This window comes from Lygodium microphyllum, chromosome 29, assembly GCF_053477565.2.
Source record: "Lygodium microphyllum isolate KBCC chromosome 29, Lygodium_microphyllum_v1.1.10, whole genome shotgun sequence".
Classification (NCBI taxonomy): domain Eukaryota; kingdom Viridiplantae; phylum Streptophyta; class Polypodiopsida; order Schizaeales; family Lygodiaceae; genus Lygodium; species Lygodium microphyllum.
Window position 1 is genome coordinate 15717527 of NC_141163.1, and position 13061 is coordinate 15730587.

Sequence of the window (13061 nt, forward strand, 5' to 3'; positions counted from 1 at the left end):
TTCACAGTCTGCAGATCGTTCAGTGAGATTAACTGCTCACTTTGCTTGGTATTTGGCGTATATGCATAGGCACTCTCATAATGATTCCAAGCCTATTCCAAAGTTGTGCATGAATGTCAATGTGAGCATTGATTCCCAGCAGCTGGATATATTGTATTTTCATGCCCTTTGTTTGCCTAGCAAATATCTTGTCTTGTTGGAAAGGATGTGCTGTCTTCAGTTTTTTCAAAATCCTCCCAAAACATTTGTAGATGAATCCTTGTCTATGGATCGTTTCCGAAATCATCAATCTTTTAAGAGAGATCATCTTCATTGATACCCTTTCCAATGTATGGTGGATGCTTTTTAATGAAAATCTCTCTTTTTGGAGGAGTCATTCAGATGGTTGTGTTGTGTGTAGTGTTTGTCTTGTGAGTTACTTTATGTAAAAAGAACGTGGTGGTTTCCTATTGGATTGGATTTCGTGCGAGATGGGGTCGTGGTTGGAGAGTTGAAGATGATGCAGAAGAAGAAGAAGAAAACTCTTATATCCTTTACAAGTTTGTTGTGATTTTCTAGTTTGATAAGAAGTGTTAATGTATAAAGGGTTTTCCTTTCGTTGTATTTTTATATTAGATACAGGTTATAAGTTGGGGACGTGGTTGGCTGGATTGTTTTTGAAGAGATATTGAAGATCAAAGTTGAGCTTTTGAATGAACTTGTATTCCCTTTTTCCTGGGTCGCGAGGATGCTTCCTTATTAAGTGTGGGGATATATTGAGTGTTGAAATGACTTGTTTTTTGGCTGATTTTTGTTGTTTTTGAGAGCTGAATGGTTGATTTTATGAGATGATTGATTGGTTTGGAAGTAGTTTGAGAGTGTTTTGGATGATTTTGATTGTGTTTTGGAAGTTTATGATGTTTATCAGTGGTTCTGTGATGTTCTGATAGGTTCTGATTGGTTCTGTATAGCTTCTGTTTTGTTCTGTTTTGTTCTGATTGTCTTCTGTAAGGAGGGATGAATTGATGATTGATGAAGATTGAGATATTGTGAAAGCTTATTGAATGGTTTTTGAGAGTTTGGAATGGTTTGAGTATGAGTTATGTGGTTTTGATGACCTTCTGTAACCTTCTGTAGGTCTTCTGTAGAGCTTCTGTCTCTGTTCTGTTCTGTACTGTAGCTGTTCTGGTACTGTACTGTGACTGTTCTGTATGCTTCTGTATGTGTTCTGTTGGATGAGAGTGTAGCTTGGGAAAGTTTTCTAGCCTTGGAAAGAGGTGAATACAAGTGCAAAGGAGCTGAAAGAAGTGAAAGAAGTAGCTGTTGAAGACTCAAGTGAAGACTGAAGTGAAGTGACAGTAGTGAGCTATGAAAAGACACTGTAGTGGCTCTGGTGACTCTTCATATCAGACATACCTCTTGGGAGGGGTATCCACGACCTAAGAAGGATTATTGAGAGTGATTTTTGAGAGATTGTAGTGAGGATATGATGTATTATTGATGGAGAGAGAGAGAGAGTCAGAGATAGCCAAATCTACTAAAACAGAGTGATTGTATATGAGAGATTGAGAGAGAAAACTATGAAGATATTGAAGATGAATACTATGTGATGTATTTCCATTCAAAGATGGTGTATTCCTTTGCATTCTTTGTTATATTGATGGATTTTGTGAAGATATTGAAGAATATGGTTGATTCTATCAAATCCGTGGGAGATCTGCATGATGCTGCATGAAGATTTGTTGTGCCTGGTGTTCTTTTCTTCATTGTGATCATATAAAACATAATAAAAAAGCTTGTTGATGTTACAAGATAGATTTTCTTGCAAGAGAATTCCCTTTTCCTTGGTGTTCCTCTTGGGGCTCCACTTCTCGTTATGTTGATGTTATGACTAGGGATGACAATCATAAGTGGAGAGGGCTATGCAGTCAAAGATGGATTATTTGGAAATAATGCTACCCGATAATTGGTTTTGTTGCATAAGGGCAAACACGTGTTTCTATTTAAGTGCATCTAAAAGATAAAGGTACCTCCATCTAATGCATTACCTGAGTACAATGCAAAAAAATTGGTAGCTAAAGGATTTAAGCAAAAGAAGGGGATTAACTTTGATGAGATCTTCTTGCCAGTATAATAAAGTTGACCACACCCTTCATATGGTCCTTGCTTTGGATGTTAGAGACAATATGGAGTTGATTTAGATGGATGTAAAGACTGCTTTCTAGCATGGGGACTTTCATGAGGATATCTACGTGCAAGAGCTTGAGGGGTTTGTAATGGAAGGCAAGGAGTAGTTGGTATATAAGTTGCATAAGATCTTATATGATTTGAAATAGTCTCTTAGGGAATGGTATCATAAGTTTGATACCTTTATGCGATTTCAAGTGTACATTACAAGTGAGATTGACTCTACTAGCTATATATATGAAAGGCTCTAGATGGTAGCATTATGATTTTGATTCTATACGTGGATGACATACTGATTGCTAGGAAATCCATCATGGATGTGGATGCACTAAGAAAAGGTTGCATGAAACATTTCATATGAAGGACTTGGAGAATGTTGGTGGTCACATTCCGTGCATGTTCATTATGTAGGATAGAGATAAAAAGATACTCTATCTTCTGAGGAATACACGGGGAAGGTATTGGAGCATTTTAATCTGAAGAGGTGGAAGGCTATCAATATCACATTGCCTCTATGTTTGAAAGTTAGCCAAGACGATAGCCCCAAGCTAGATGAGTTGAAGGCTGAAATGACCAAGGTTCCTTAATAATCTACAATTGGTAACTTGATGTATGCCATGGTTTCTACATGTCCAGATATTGTCTAGTGGGACTTGTTAATAGGTATATGGAAAAGTTTGGAGAGAAGCACTAAGAGGTAATAAAGAGTATCATGAGATAATACTTGAAAAATATTAGATATATGCATATATTCTTTTAAAGGAAGGATGCATCTCTTATTGGATATATAGATTCTAATTTTGCAGGGAGTGTAGACTCTAGGAGATCTATTATGATTTTTACCTTTACTTTTATAGGTGGGACAATCTCTTGGGTCTCTTGATTGTAGCCATGTATGGTTTTTTTGGAAAATAGGTCAAATGATGTATGTTTTGTGATGAGGAGACTTGTATCCCATAAGCATAGTGAGGAGAGTGGAGAAGCTAGAAAGCTATAAAGGCATGTACCATAGCCATGTCCAAGATCCATGTTTTGTCACATGGTATCAGAGCCATGATGGGCATGGTCTAGCTTTCCTCACTGCTCTCTTAGTCCATCACAATCTCTAGTCAACTCAGTTCAAGCATTTGAGTTCATCTCCTACTTCATCTTCACACTATCTACTTCTGTCTACCATAGCCAGCCAAAACTTGTCATCTTTGAGCTCCTGGATCTCACACTACACACCATATCTTTACAAAATTTATTCTATGGCTAGCTTTCCTAACTCTAGACGCTTCTCATGGCACATTGAACCTTGACATTGGTCTTCCCAGAAGACGACATTGCGTGATTTCCAAAAACAGTGCAGTGTACAATGGCGTGATAGCTCATATAGATGTGCTCGCGGTACATAGTGCAATCGTGGCATCCACCATAGGGCTTTCAAAGGTCACTAACCAAGCCACCTTCCACTGAATTTTCATGCCAAATGATCCCTTTCTCTATCTGTTGTAAGCAAAAAACCAGGCTGCTACAGAAACCCTAGAACTAGAAGCCATAGCTTTCAACATCAAGCTCCTTTCCCACTTCATTTTCTCACTCCTCTCAATACAATGAACTCACTGCCACTCTAATCTGAGTCTAAACCCAATTCCCATCAAGATCAACACTTCAAATCAACAAGCAAGAAGCAAATCAAGCACCAACATCCAACACTAAACTCAAGAATAGTATCCATTGATATTCAACTAGTGTCAGTTGAGATTGATCTTCCTGTGTCTATTAACACATTGAACTACAACTCTTTTGTTGGTTTACTGAAGCTGATCAGCATGGTAGAGCTTGAACAAATAGCCAAGTTCAATGAAGAAGGCTTTCATGCCTGGAAGGAGAAAACCATGTACCATCTCATGAGGAAAGACCTCAGGAATCTCTTTGAAGAAGATGATGCAGATGACAAGAAAGAAGATGCTAAAGAGGAAGATGCTGCAGAAGACCAACCTAAAACAAAGGCATGGAAGAAGATGAACAACAAAGCTCTAGGGTATTATTGCCTAGGATCTATCAGATTATGTATTACACCACATCTCTAGCATCAAAGATGCAAAGAAGGCATGGGAAGAGCTTGATAGGATCTTCAGTACAAGCAAAGAACTCAAAGGTAAAATTACTCATGCCGTTTTATAAGTTAGATATAAAAGACAATTCATCTATGACTATACACATCAATAAGTTCAAGAGCCTTAAAACTCAGTTAGCAACTCTTAAAGAAAATTGATGAGGATGAGGCAATAGCAGTGCTACTTGCCAGTGTTAATCATGAACCATATGAGAATCTTGTGTCCACACTAAGTAATGTTCCCAGTATCTCACTCAAAGACACTGAGCACTCACCGCTTGATGGAGAAAGTAAAATTAAAATCAAGGATGTGAAAGAAACCAGCTCAAGGGATAACCTCTTGTACACCAAGGATACTTATGCAGCAAAAGGACGTGGTCGAGGATTCGCCACCAATAGCAACAAGGACTGAATTATTTGTCATTACTGTGGCAAGACTGTCCATGTAGCTAGTGAATGTTTCCACAAGAAGAGAGCACAACAGGTGCAAGATGATCACCACCAAAGCAAGTTTATGCATGAAGAAGAAGAAGAAGATGCTTCCACCACCATCAAAAACTATGATAGATTATTCTAAAGAAGTTTTTGTATATTTTCCCATAGTGGATATTTTCTTTCCCTTAATGGATTTGTATTGAAAAAACCTTGCCAAAAATGTTAAATTTCAAGCTTGAATTGACTAGGCTACCCATGAGCTAGTCTCCTGGGCTATGTTATCATGTAGGGGGGCAAAAGATAGCAAGTGTAGGAATTCATCATTTGAGGGGGGGTGTTGAAAAATAGGTCAAATGATGCATGTTGCATGATGAGGAGACTTGTATCCCATAAGCACAATGAGGAGAGTGGAGAAGCTAGAAAGCTATAAAGGCATGTACTTGGTTCACTTTTCAATGAATTGCAATTTTACTTTTGTTCTTGATCAAGAGTCAATGCCATTATCTATACACAAGTTTGTGGTCATGAGTTCAAGTACTTAATCTTGGAACCTCATTCACCTGTGTGATTGTTATTTTTCTAGTCTATGTCTCCATGAGTTTGTTCTTTGAGTTTTAGCCTCCATAGCCACATCCAAGTTCCATGTTTTGTCACAGGCTTTGCCTACCACTAAGGTTGAGTATGTTGTAGCTATTGAGGTTTGCAATGAGGCTATTGGCCTATTAGTATAGTAGAAGACATAGGTATAATAGAAGGGGTGCCTACATTGCACTATGATTGCCATCTAATTGGCATGTAACTCTGTCTTTCATGCAAAGATAAAGCACATTAAGGTGAATTATCACTTCATCAGGGAGATGCTTAAGGACAAGCACATTGAGCTTGTCAAGATCCATATGAATGATAACCTTGCAAATCTCTCACAAAGAGTTTACCATTTAAGAACTTCACATATGGTAGAGTGCTAATGGGCATTGGATATTATCTTCACCTTCTTCTTGTACTCTCATGAAGGTACATTGGTCTTTAAGTGAGAGGTTGTTGGGGTAAAGGCCAATCAATGGCGAATAGTTGAGGGGGGAACCCCTTGTATAAGCATACACTTTATAGTCATATATAAGGAAAGATAATGAAGAATAAGGATAACACTCATTGTACCCACTAAACTCTCTTGTATGCTTCTCTCTCTCAACCTTATTGCACTCCATAACTTCTACCTTGCTTCCCACCATTGCTTCGCTCTTAGATTTATAAAATTAAGTTTGACCTAGAATGAATAGGTATACATACAAAGCCAAGGAAAAAAATTCTCTTCATGAAGGAAAAAAATTACCCTAATAGTCCTAAGCTTGTTTACACACATCAGTGGTAAAATATAGTAACAAATTTTCACTGGAAATGTTGTGAATAAAAGCTTAGCACTCATGTACAAGAAAGTGCCAAGCTTGATAGTACTACGGTCAATCCCAAAAGAAAAGTAAGCCTAAAGCTTTATGAAAAGCTTCAAGCTTCTCACGAGATAGAGCCATTGTGAAAATGTTTGCGATGTTGTATTATATTAGCACATAGATCAAGTTGATCTCACTTACAAAGTGTCTCTCTCTAGCATAATGATAATGCACCTTAATGTGCTTGGTGTAGGTATGGAACACTAGATTCCTTGCAATTCCCCATGCACTTTGACTATCAATCAAGATGGTGGTGGCATATGATTGTCCAATATCCCAATCAGCCAAAGATGTAATGAGTCAAAGACACTCAATTGTAGTCATGAAAGCTACCTTGTACTAAAGTTCACAACTAGAAATGGCCATAATAGATTATTTCTTACTCAACCAAGATATAAATGAGTTTCCACACATGAAGTAAAAACCACTTGTGGATACATAATTATTGTAACAATTAACCCAATTAGAACACCAAAAAACATGTAAATATGCAAGAATTATCCCCCCTCAAGATAAAATAGCCTGAGTTTCCAAGTATCACTTAAATAGAAAAATATATGTTTCATTGTTTGCTAATGCTTGGTGCATATGTTATGTATAAATGTGCTCATTTATGGCATTGCTTGCAAATTGAATGTTAGGTCTTGTAATGCATATAAATTGAATGTTAGGTATTATAATGTATATAAAGTAAGCATGCAATAGCATGATGATAGAGAAATTCATCGAACTAGACACTAGGAAGATAAAGACTCAACTTCAAACATGTCTCCATAGGAGTAGTAATGGGCTTACATCTTTACAACAATGTCTCAACATATCTTATTTGGCATAAAGTAATACCTCCATCACATTGCTTAAACTAAATTCTTGAAGATGCAATAGGCTTAAATTTTCCATGTCAATAATTGAATTTAAATCATTCTTAAAACTAGAAATATATATCTAGCTAAAACCAATGCCTAGCATGCCACCTACTAGATATGCTTAATATCCCACCCTCATGTAAGCTATTGCGAACGATCCATAGTGTTGAAAGTTGTAAGGCTCCCATTATGAGAGGAGAAGCCATATATGAGCCTAGTGGGCCTTGACTTGTATGTTGAATGAGGTCTATGTAACTAGATTGCAAAAAGGTGACCTTTGTGGATCTAGCCTTTGGGTTCAATTATTAAGTTGGTAGCACAACTGAAGGCACAATGCATCAAGTTATAGGATGTGGAAGTTATCAAGGACCCTTGCCCGATTAGCATAAGTTAATAGATATGTCAAATTAGGCCAGCTTGACCATCTTCATAGGTTATAAAATAGAGACTCTCTCAAAACCATGACTATCTATCTTTCACTTAGTCAAACTTCTTTTAAGTAGCCTTAAACTCTTTACTCAGATTATGTCTAGACTACCATCTAAGCTTCATGATGGAAGCACACAAAGTGGATCGAGCCATCTTATATTAGCTAGTTTGGAATTAAAGAAATTTTTGTTCTCTTCTAATTTATTGCATGCTCTCTATTCCTTGCTCAAATTTTATATGCTACATTGTGTATGCTTAGATTCTATATGCTACAATGTGTAATTTTTTGTAACATGCCCGCCTATCGACTGTCCAAGCACATTTTTAGTAGTCCATCGAGAGATGAGTCCAAGTGACGCCGCTCGGCACTCCTATGGAATGTCACAGGGTTTGTCGCCTAGGGCTTTTCGAGTCAGCCTTGCAACGGAATCTTTGTGGCCAAACCCACTAGGATCAACCTGAAACTTAAGTCCCTAGAGGTCGAGGTCTTTTGACAGCATTCTAGTGTTGGGTTCTGGACATCCTACTTTATGTAGAGATACCCAAGCAGAAGCAAACCCATGCCGCACTTGGTTCAAAGAGAATGGAAAATGAGAGGGATGTGGTGCTCCACCTCTCTACCCATAGGGCATAACCCTATTCTGGTCCCCTAAAACGACATGAATTGGGGTTCTAACCTAACGATTTCTAAGCATCATTTGTCAGTAAAACCTAACCTTATGAGAAGCCTCCCAGTTCTCTGGGATCACCCTGCCATAGGATAGACCCATCGGGGGTTCCGTCCTCCTGCTTCCCTCACTTGGTGTATTTTAGTTGTCTACTTAGCTCTATCACTTTTACGTGTGACATGTAAAAACAGCTTTCTTAATTAGCCTTTTAAAAGCACAGGGTTCGTTCACATAATCTTATGACACTGACACGAAAACAAATTCAAACAGGATCCCTGGAAGTACCTAATATTAGCAATTTATCAAAGATACAAATCTTGTTCAAAAGGGACAATATCCGCAATCCTTAAGGATGCACTTTTATTTCCACCAAGTTTTCGCCTTACACTAGTAACAAGGGCCTCTCGAAAATCTATTTTCAGTTACGCTGATCGTGAGTAGGACCCGGAGGCATGGAATTTACGGCCAGATCCCCCCCTGGCATCCAAGCGTCCTTCTACGTTCAACCCAATCTACGAAGAGACCTCTCATGGTGGGTTCGTCCACATTCCCATCACGACTATTTAGAACCCCCTTGGCTAGGGTTGGGGGCTAGCTGGGGTGGGTTTGGCATGCCCTCCAAAAGTTCAAGCTGATTCACTATGCTTATTTATGATTTTGGGGTTACACAATCTCTCTTTTCCTCTTTTTTTTTTCTTTTTAGTAAAGCAGTGTTCCTAAATTTACAAGCACAAACAAAGGTGCAGGTGAGTGCTCGAGACATCTGCTAAGGTAGGGTCCCTCTCTTGACCCTAGCATTTGTCCTTCTTACCTTAGCGGTAATTTCCAATATCCTTCGAAGGATAGGGAATTTCTTCATTCCGTCCCCCTATGAAGTAACAATAAATTGGCTTAATTTCTTCAAAACCCTAAATAAGTTGAGTTGAGCCCTATCCTTGCATGTATAGGGTTCATTTTTATTGAACAACTCTTGAGCAATTATTAGTATTTCATATGTGCGGTTTATAGTTATCTTCAATATGAATCCCTAGCAACGCAACTGAAACTGATCATGATGCCACGCAATTTATAGGCGTATATTTCCTAAGACAATGCTACAATGCAGGCCTTTGCTTTTGGAAATTCATTTCAATGCGCTTATGCAAAACACCAATAGAGACTTGTATTTTTTTAAATTTTGGGTGGAGGACATGAAGTTATCAGGCCTAAGGCAAAAGCGAACCACTCCCCTCTGAAGGTTTATAGGGACCTAATACCTGTTTTCGTATTGCAATGGCCTAGATATACTTAAACGTCATCGTAGCAATTCAGGAATTTCATGTACTTGATTCAAACCGTCACTTCTACCTTTCCAATTTCACAAATTTTGTGATACAAAGAAAAAAAGTATGATTTCGGCTTAATTGACGAATATGCATAAGTGTTTTAACAACCCATTTTTAAGCATGCTAGTGTTAGTGCATAATCTAAAGTATTACAAGCATAATCAATAAGGTCCTGGATTCTTCTTTTTTTGCATGCATGAATGCAAAATCTTCCGTGCAACTTACTTGTTTAAAAAACATACCAAAGTGCAAGTAATCACAATTTCCAATATGATAAAATGATGTAAACTAAATGGTGGTCAGTTATGATAGACTTTTGCCGAATAGCTTTCCCTTCGCAATGAAGTCGGCCTATGTCCTTAAGACTTCCCATCAGGGTAGGGTGTATGGAACACACCTGATTACCAAGTGACGCGGTTCCTTGACCCGCAGCTCCATCGGTTGAGGCGGGATTCATGTTCGATTGGACCTTACTTCGTTTGGGAGGTATCGTATGATTTGGCTTTCGCTTCGCGGCTACACACCCAAATTATGAGAGAGATGGCTCCTCGCAGAAGGGATTCGTCTGCGAGGACCTTCTCCAAGAGGGGGGAGAAAGAAGACGACAAGCTCCGAGAAGCTCAGAGTTCTTCAAGGAGGAAGAAAAAAAACTATTTCCTTCTCTCTCTCCCTCTCTCTCCCTCTTCTCTTACTCTCCCTCTTTCCTCTTACTCTTCCTTCCTCTCTCTCTCTCAATTTTCTTTTTTTTTCTCTCTAGCGGGAAGGGTCCTCCTTCCCATGCGTAAGCCCTTTTTATAGGGTCTTGGGGGGGGATTAGTAATGGAGGCCCTCCCTCCTCCTCCCACGGCACGCAGCAACCCCCCCTTGCCACCTCCAGGACATGCGGTAGCCCCCCTGCCCCTTCCAGGTATGCAACAGCCCCCCCTGCCACCTTCTTGGCCACGCAGCACCCTCCCCTGTTGACATCACGACAACCCCCCCTAGCCCTCAACCACGACATCCCCCTCCCCTCACACCGTCTACCAGTTGGCGGCGTAACCGCGGGGCGGGGGGGGGGGGGGGGAGGTCATATGGTGGGAAGGAGGGCGGGGGGAGGTCATATGGTGGGAAGGAGGGGGGGGTGGAATGTTACATTTTTATATGGTAGTACATCCCAAGGGGGGCTCTAAGGATGGAGGAGTATACAAGAGGTAAGAGCTTCAATATCAAAAGAAGTGTTATTGTTGAATACCTGAATTGCACCATTACAGAAATGGCAAGATGCATACTTAAGGGCAAGGGATTGCCTAGCTAGCTAGTTTCTAGCCGAAGTTGTTAATAATACAATTTACATTCTCAATTGAGGCTACTACACAAAGGTACTCAAGGGAAAAACATCTATATACGTATTAGTTCAACACTCGATTTAAATGCTAGACTTTAATATATGTACTTTTCATTTAGATTAGTGTTACATTTTCAAGTGATTATTGCTTCTATGTATTAACCTACCAAGTATCTTTGTAGGGTATGTTGAACAAACATACAAATAAATAAATAAATAAATAGAGAGAGAGAGAGAGAGAGAGAGATGTAGTTATGTTTATAGGGTCTTTTAGAATTGAGTGAAACAAGGGAGAAGAAGGTGTGGCGTAAGAAAAAGAAGTAGTAGAAGATTAGGTGAGAAGAAGAAGAAGAAGACGGCAAAACAAAAGAAGGTAGAGGAGAACCCAAGGAAGTAGACAAAGAAGGAGCAAAATATGAAAATAATATTTTCCTTAGAGAAGAAAAAAAACCCAACTCTCTCTCTCTCTCTCACATCAAAATTTTTCCTTTAAAAAACAGTTTCCATTTATTTTTCTCATTTTAAACCAAAAAAGAGAAATTTTGTAGTAACAAAGCAATCTATAGCTACATTATAAAAAAGTCAATGCTCTTGTGTAGATCATGTGCCTTGTTAAACAAAAAACTTGCATAATCTTTCCTCTTCTTCTTGCCTGTAGGATCTCTGAGACTTTGTCAACCTAGCAAATGTCTTTGATACTGATAATTACTTGTGAGAAGATATTGCAACCATTGGAACAATTTCAAATAGAAGTGCGGCTTTTCTATCTTTCTTCTCCCCTTAGCTTAAAAGGAATATTAAAAAAAAACATAAGGCTTGAAGGAAAAACAAAAAAGAGGAGAAGAAAACTTGTAGCTTCAAGCAGGTTGAGATATGGGTATATGGAGGGAATTAAGGATTGAAAGGGATGAATGGGCAATTTGTAAAGGATGTGCTTGAAAAGTAAGATAGTAGAGCGTCATACGATAAAGCTGAAGAAGATTTACTCGAAACGTCTTCAACTAATTGCCTCTGTAGCTCAGTGGTAGAGCGTCAGTCTTGTAAACTGAAGGTCTTGAGTTCGATCCTCAGCGGGGGCATTTCTTATTCATTTTATCCCTCGGCCTTGTTGTGTTGTGTGCCGTGACGCTTTAACCGCACTCTCTTCAATACTTTTGTCCGCACACAACGCGTTCAGGTAAGAAAATCCGTTTGATATGAGTTGAGAACGATCAGGGCAAATTCTTCCTTACGTGATAGCTTCTGATGTGGCTTTATGAAATTATGACAAAACATTACGCCAAGTTGATTTATAGGGTTTGGCTAACTTTTCTACCTTTTGTCTTTCTTTTTCTTTTGTTACATGTATGTAATTGAGGGATACCGTCTGTTTTTCAAAATCTCTCTACTTCACTTAGAGAACTTTTTAGTTGTTCTTAGATATACAAGTGGAAGAGAACATGGGTAGGGTGGGAATCTCTACTTCACTTAGAGAACTTTTTTGTTGTTCTTAGATATACAAGTGGAAGAGAACACGAGTAGGGTGGGAATAATGCACAATTAAAAGCAATACGTGGCTTTAGAGCAAACATTGTGTTATTAAGGCCTTTAAGGTTCTTTGATAAGTGGCAAAACTACATGCACAGTCTAGGAGTGGGCAAGCATCTTGACAATGTGGTTAGTTGGGAAAACCAAAAGGGGAACAACTTAGTAATTTCCAATGTCTTTGCTATTGAGATGGAATATGTTGTTGTTGCTCACTCTAGCAGCTTGGACATGGTTGAGATGGAACAGAGTGTTAGGAAGGAGCAAGGATCAATCAACAATTGGAAGTGTAATGAAGCAATGGTGGATGGTAATAAGAAGTGTTTCAAAGCCTTCGTACATGAACTCACTCTTTTAGACTTCTCCTTGTTTGGCTTGATGAGGAGGTTACTGCTATTGCAAGCACATTTGATAGAGTATATGGTATGTACCTTCGATTGCATCAACCTCTGGTGGCCACCAAAGAGGAAGGTCATCATTCTTTAAGATCATCATAAACAGCCTTCAAAGTAGCTTGAGGTCTACAATCAACAAGCTTTTGAAGTGATTGTGTAGATTAAGTTTGATAGCTTCCCTAACTTCTACTGTATTTGCAAATAGTGTGGGCATTTTGCGAAAGATTTCCCTAAGAAGTAGATGAATCCAGCAAGGAGACCCCATTGAGGTCAATGAAGGCCCCAAGCATCAAAACCATCATCTTCTTGAAAGGAGGAAGAGACGAAGGTGGAAAAAAAGGAGGGCAAGGGAAACGATAAAGGCAAAAGCTAAGGCAAAG

General features: G+C 38.9%; 1 non-coding gene across 1 annotated transcript; it reads left to right on the forward strand.

Annotated features, from left to right (window-relative positions):
* The first annotated feature begins 11769 nt into the window (after positions 1-11769).
* TRNAT-UGU (transfer RNA threonine (anticodon UGU)) lies at positions 11770-11841 on the forward strand. The gene has a single exon. It is a non-coding gene; the product is annotated as a tRNA-Thr (tRNA).
* Positions 11842-13061: the final 1220 nt, after the last annotated feature.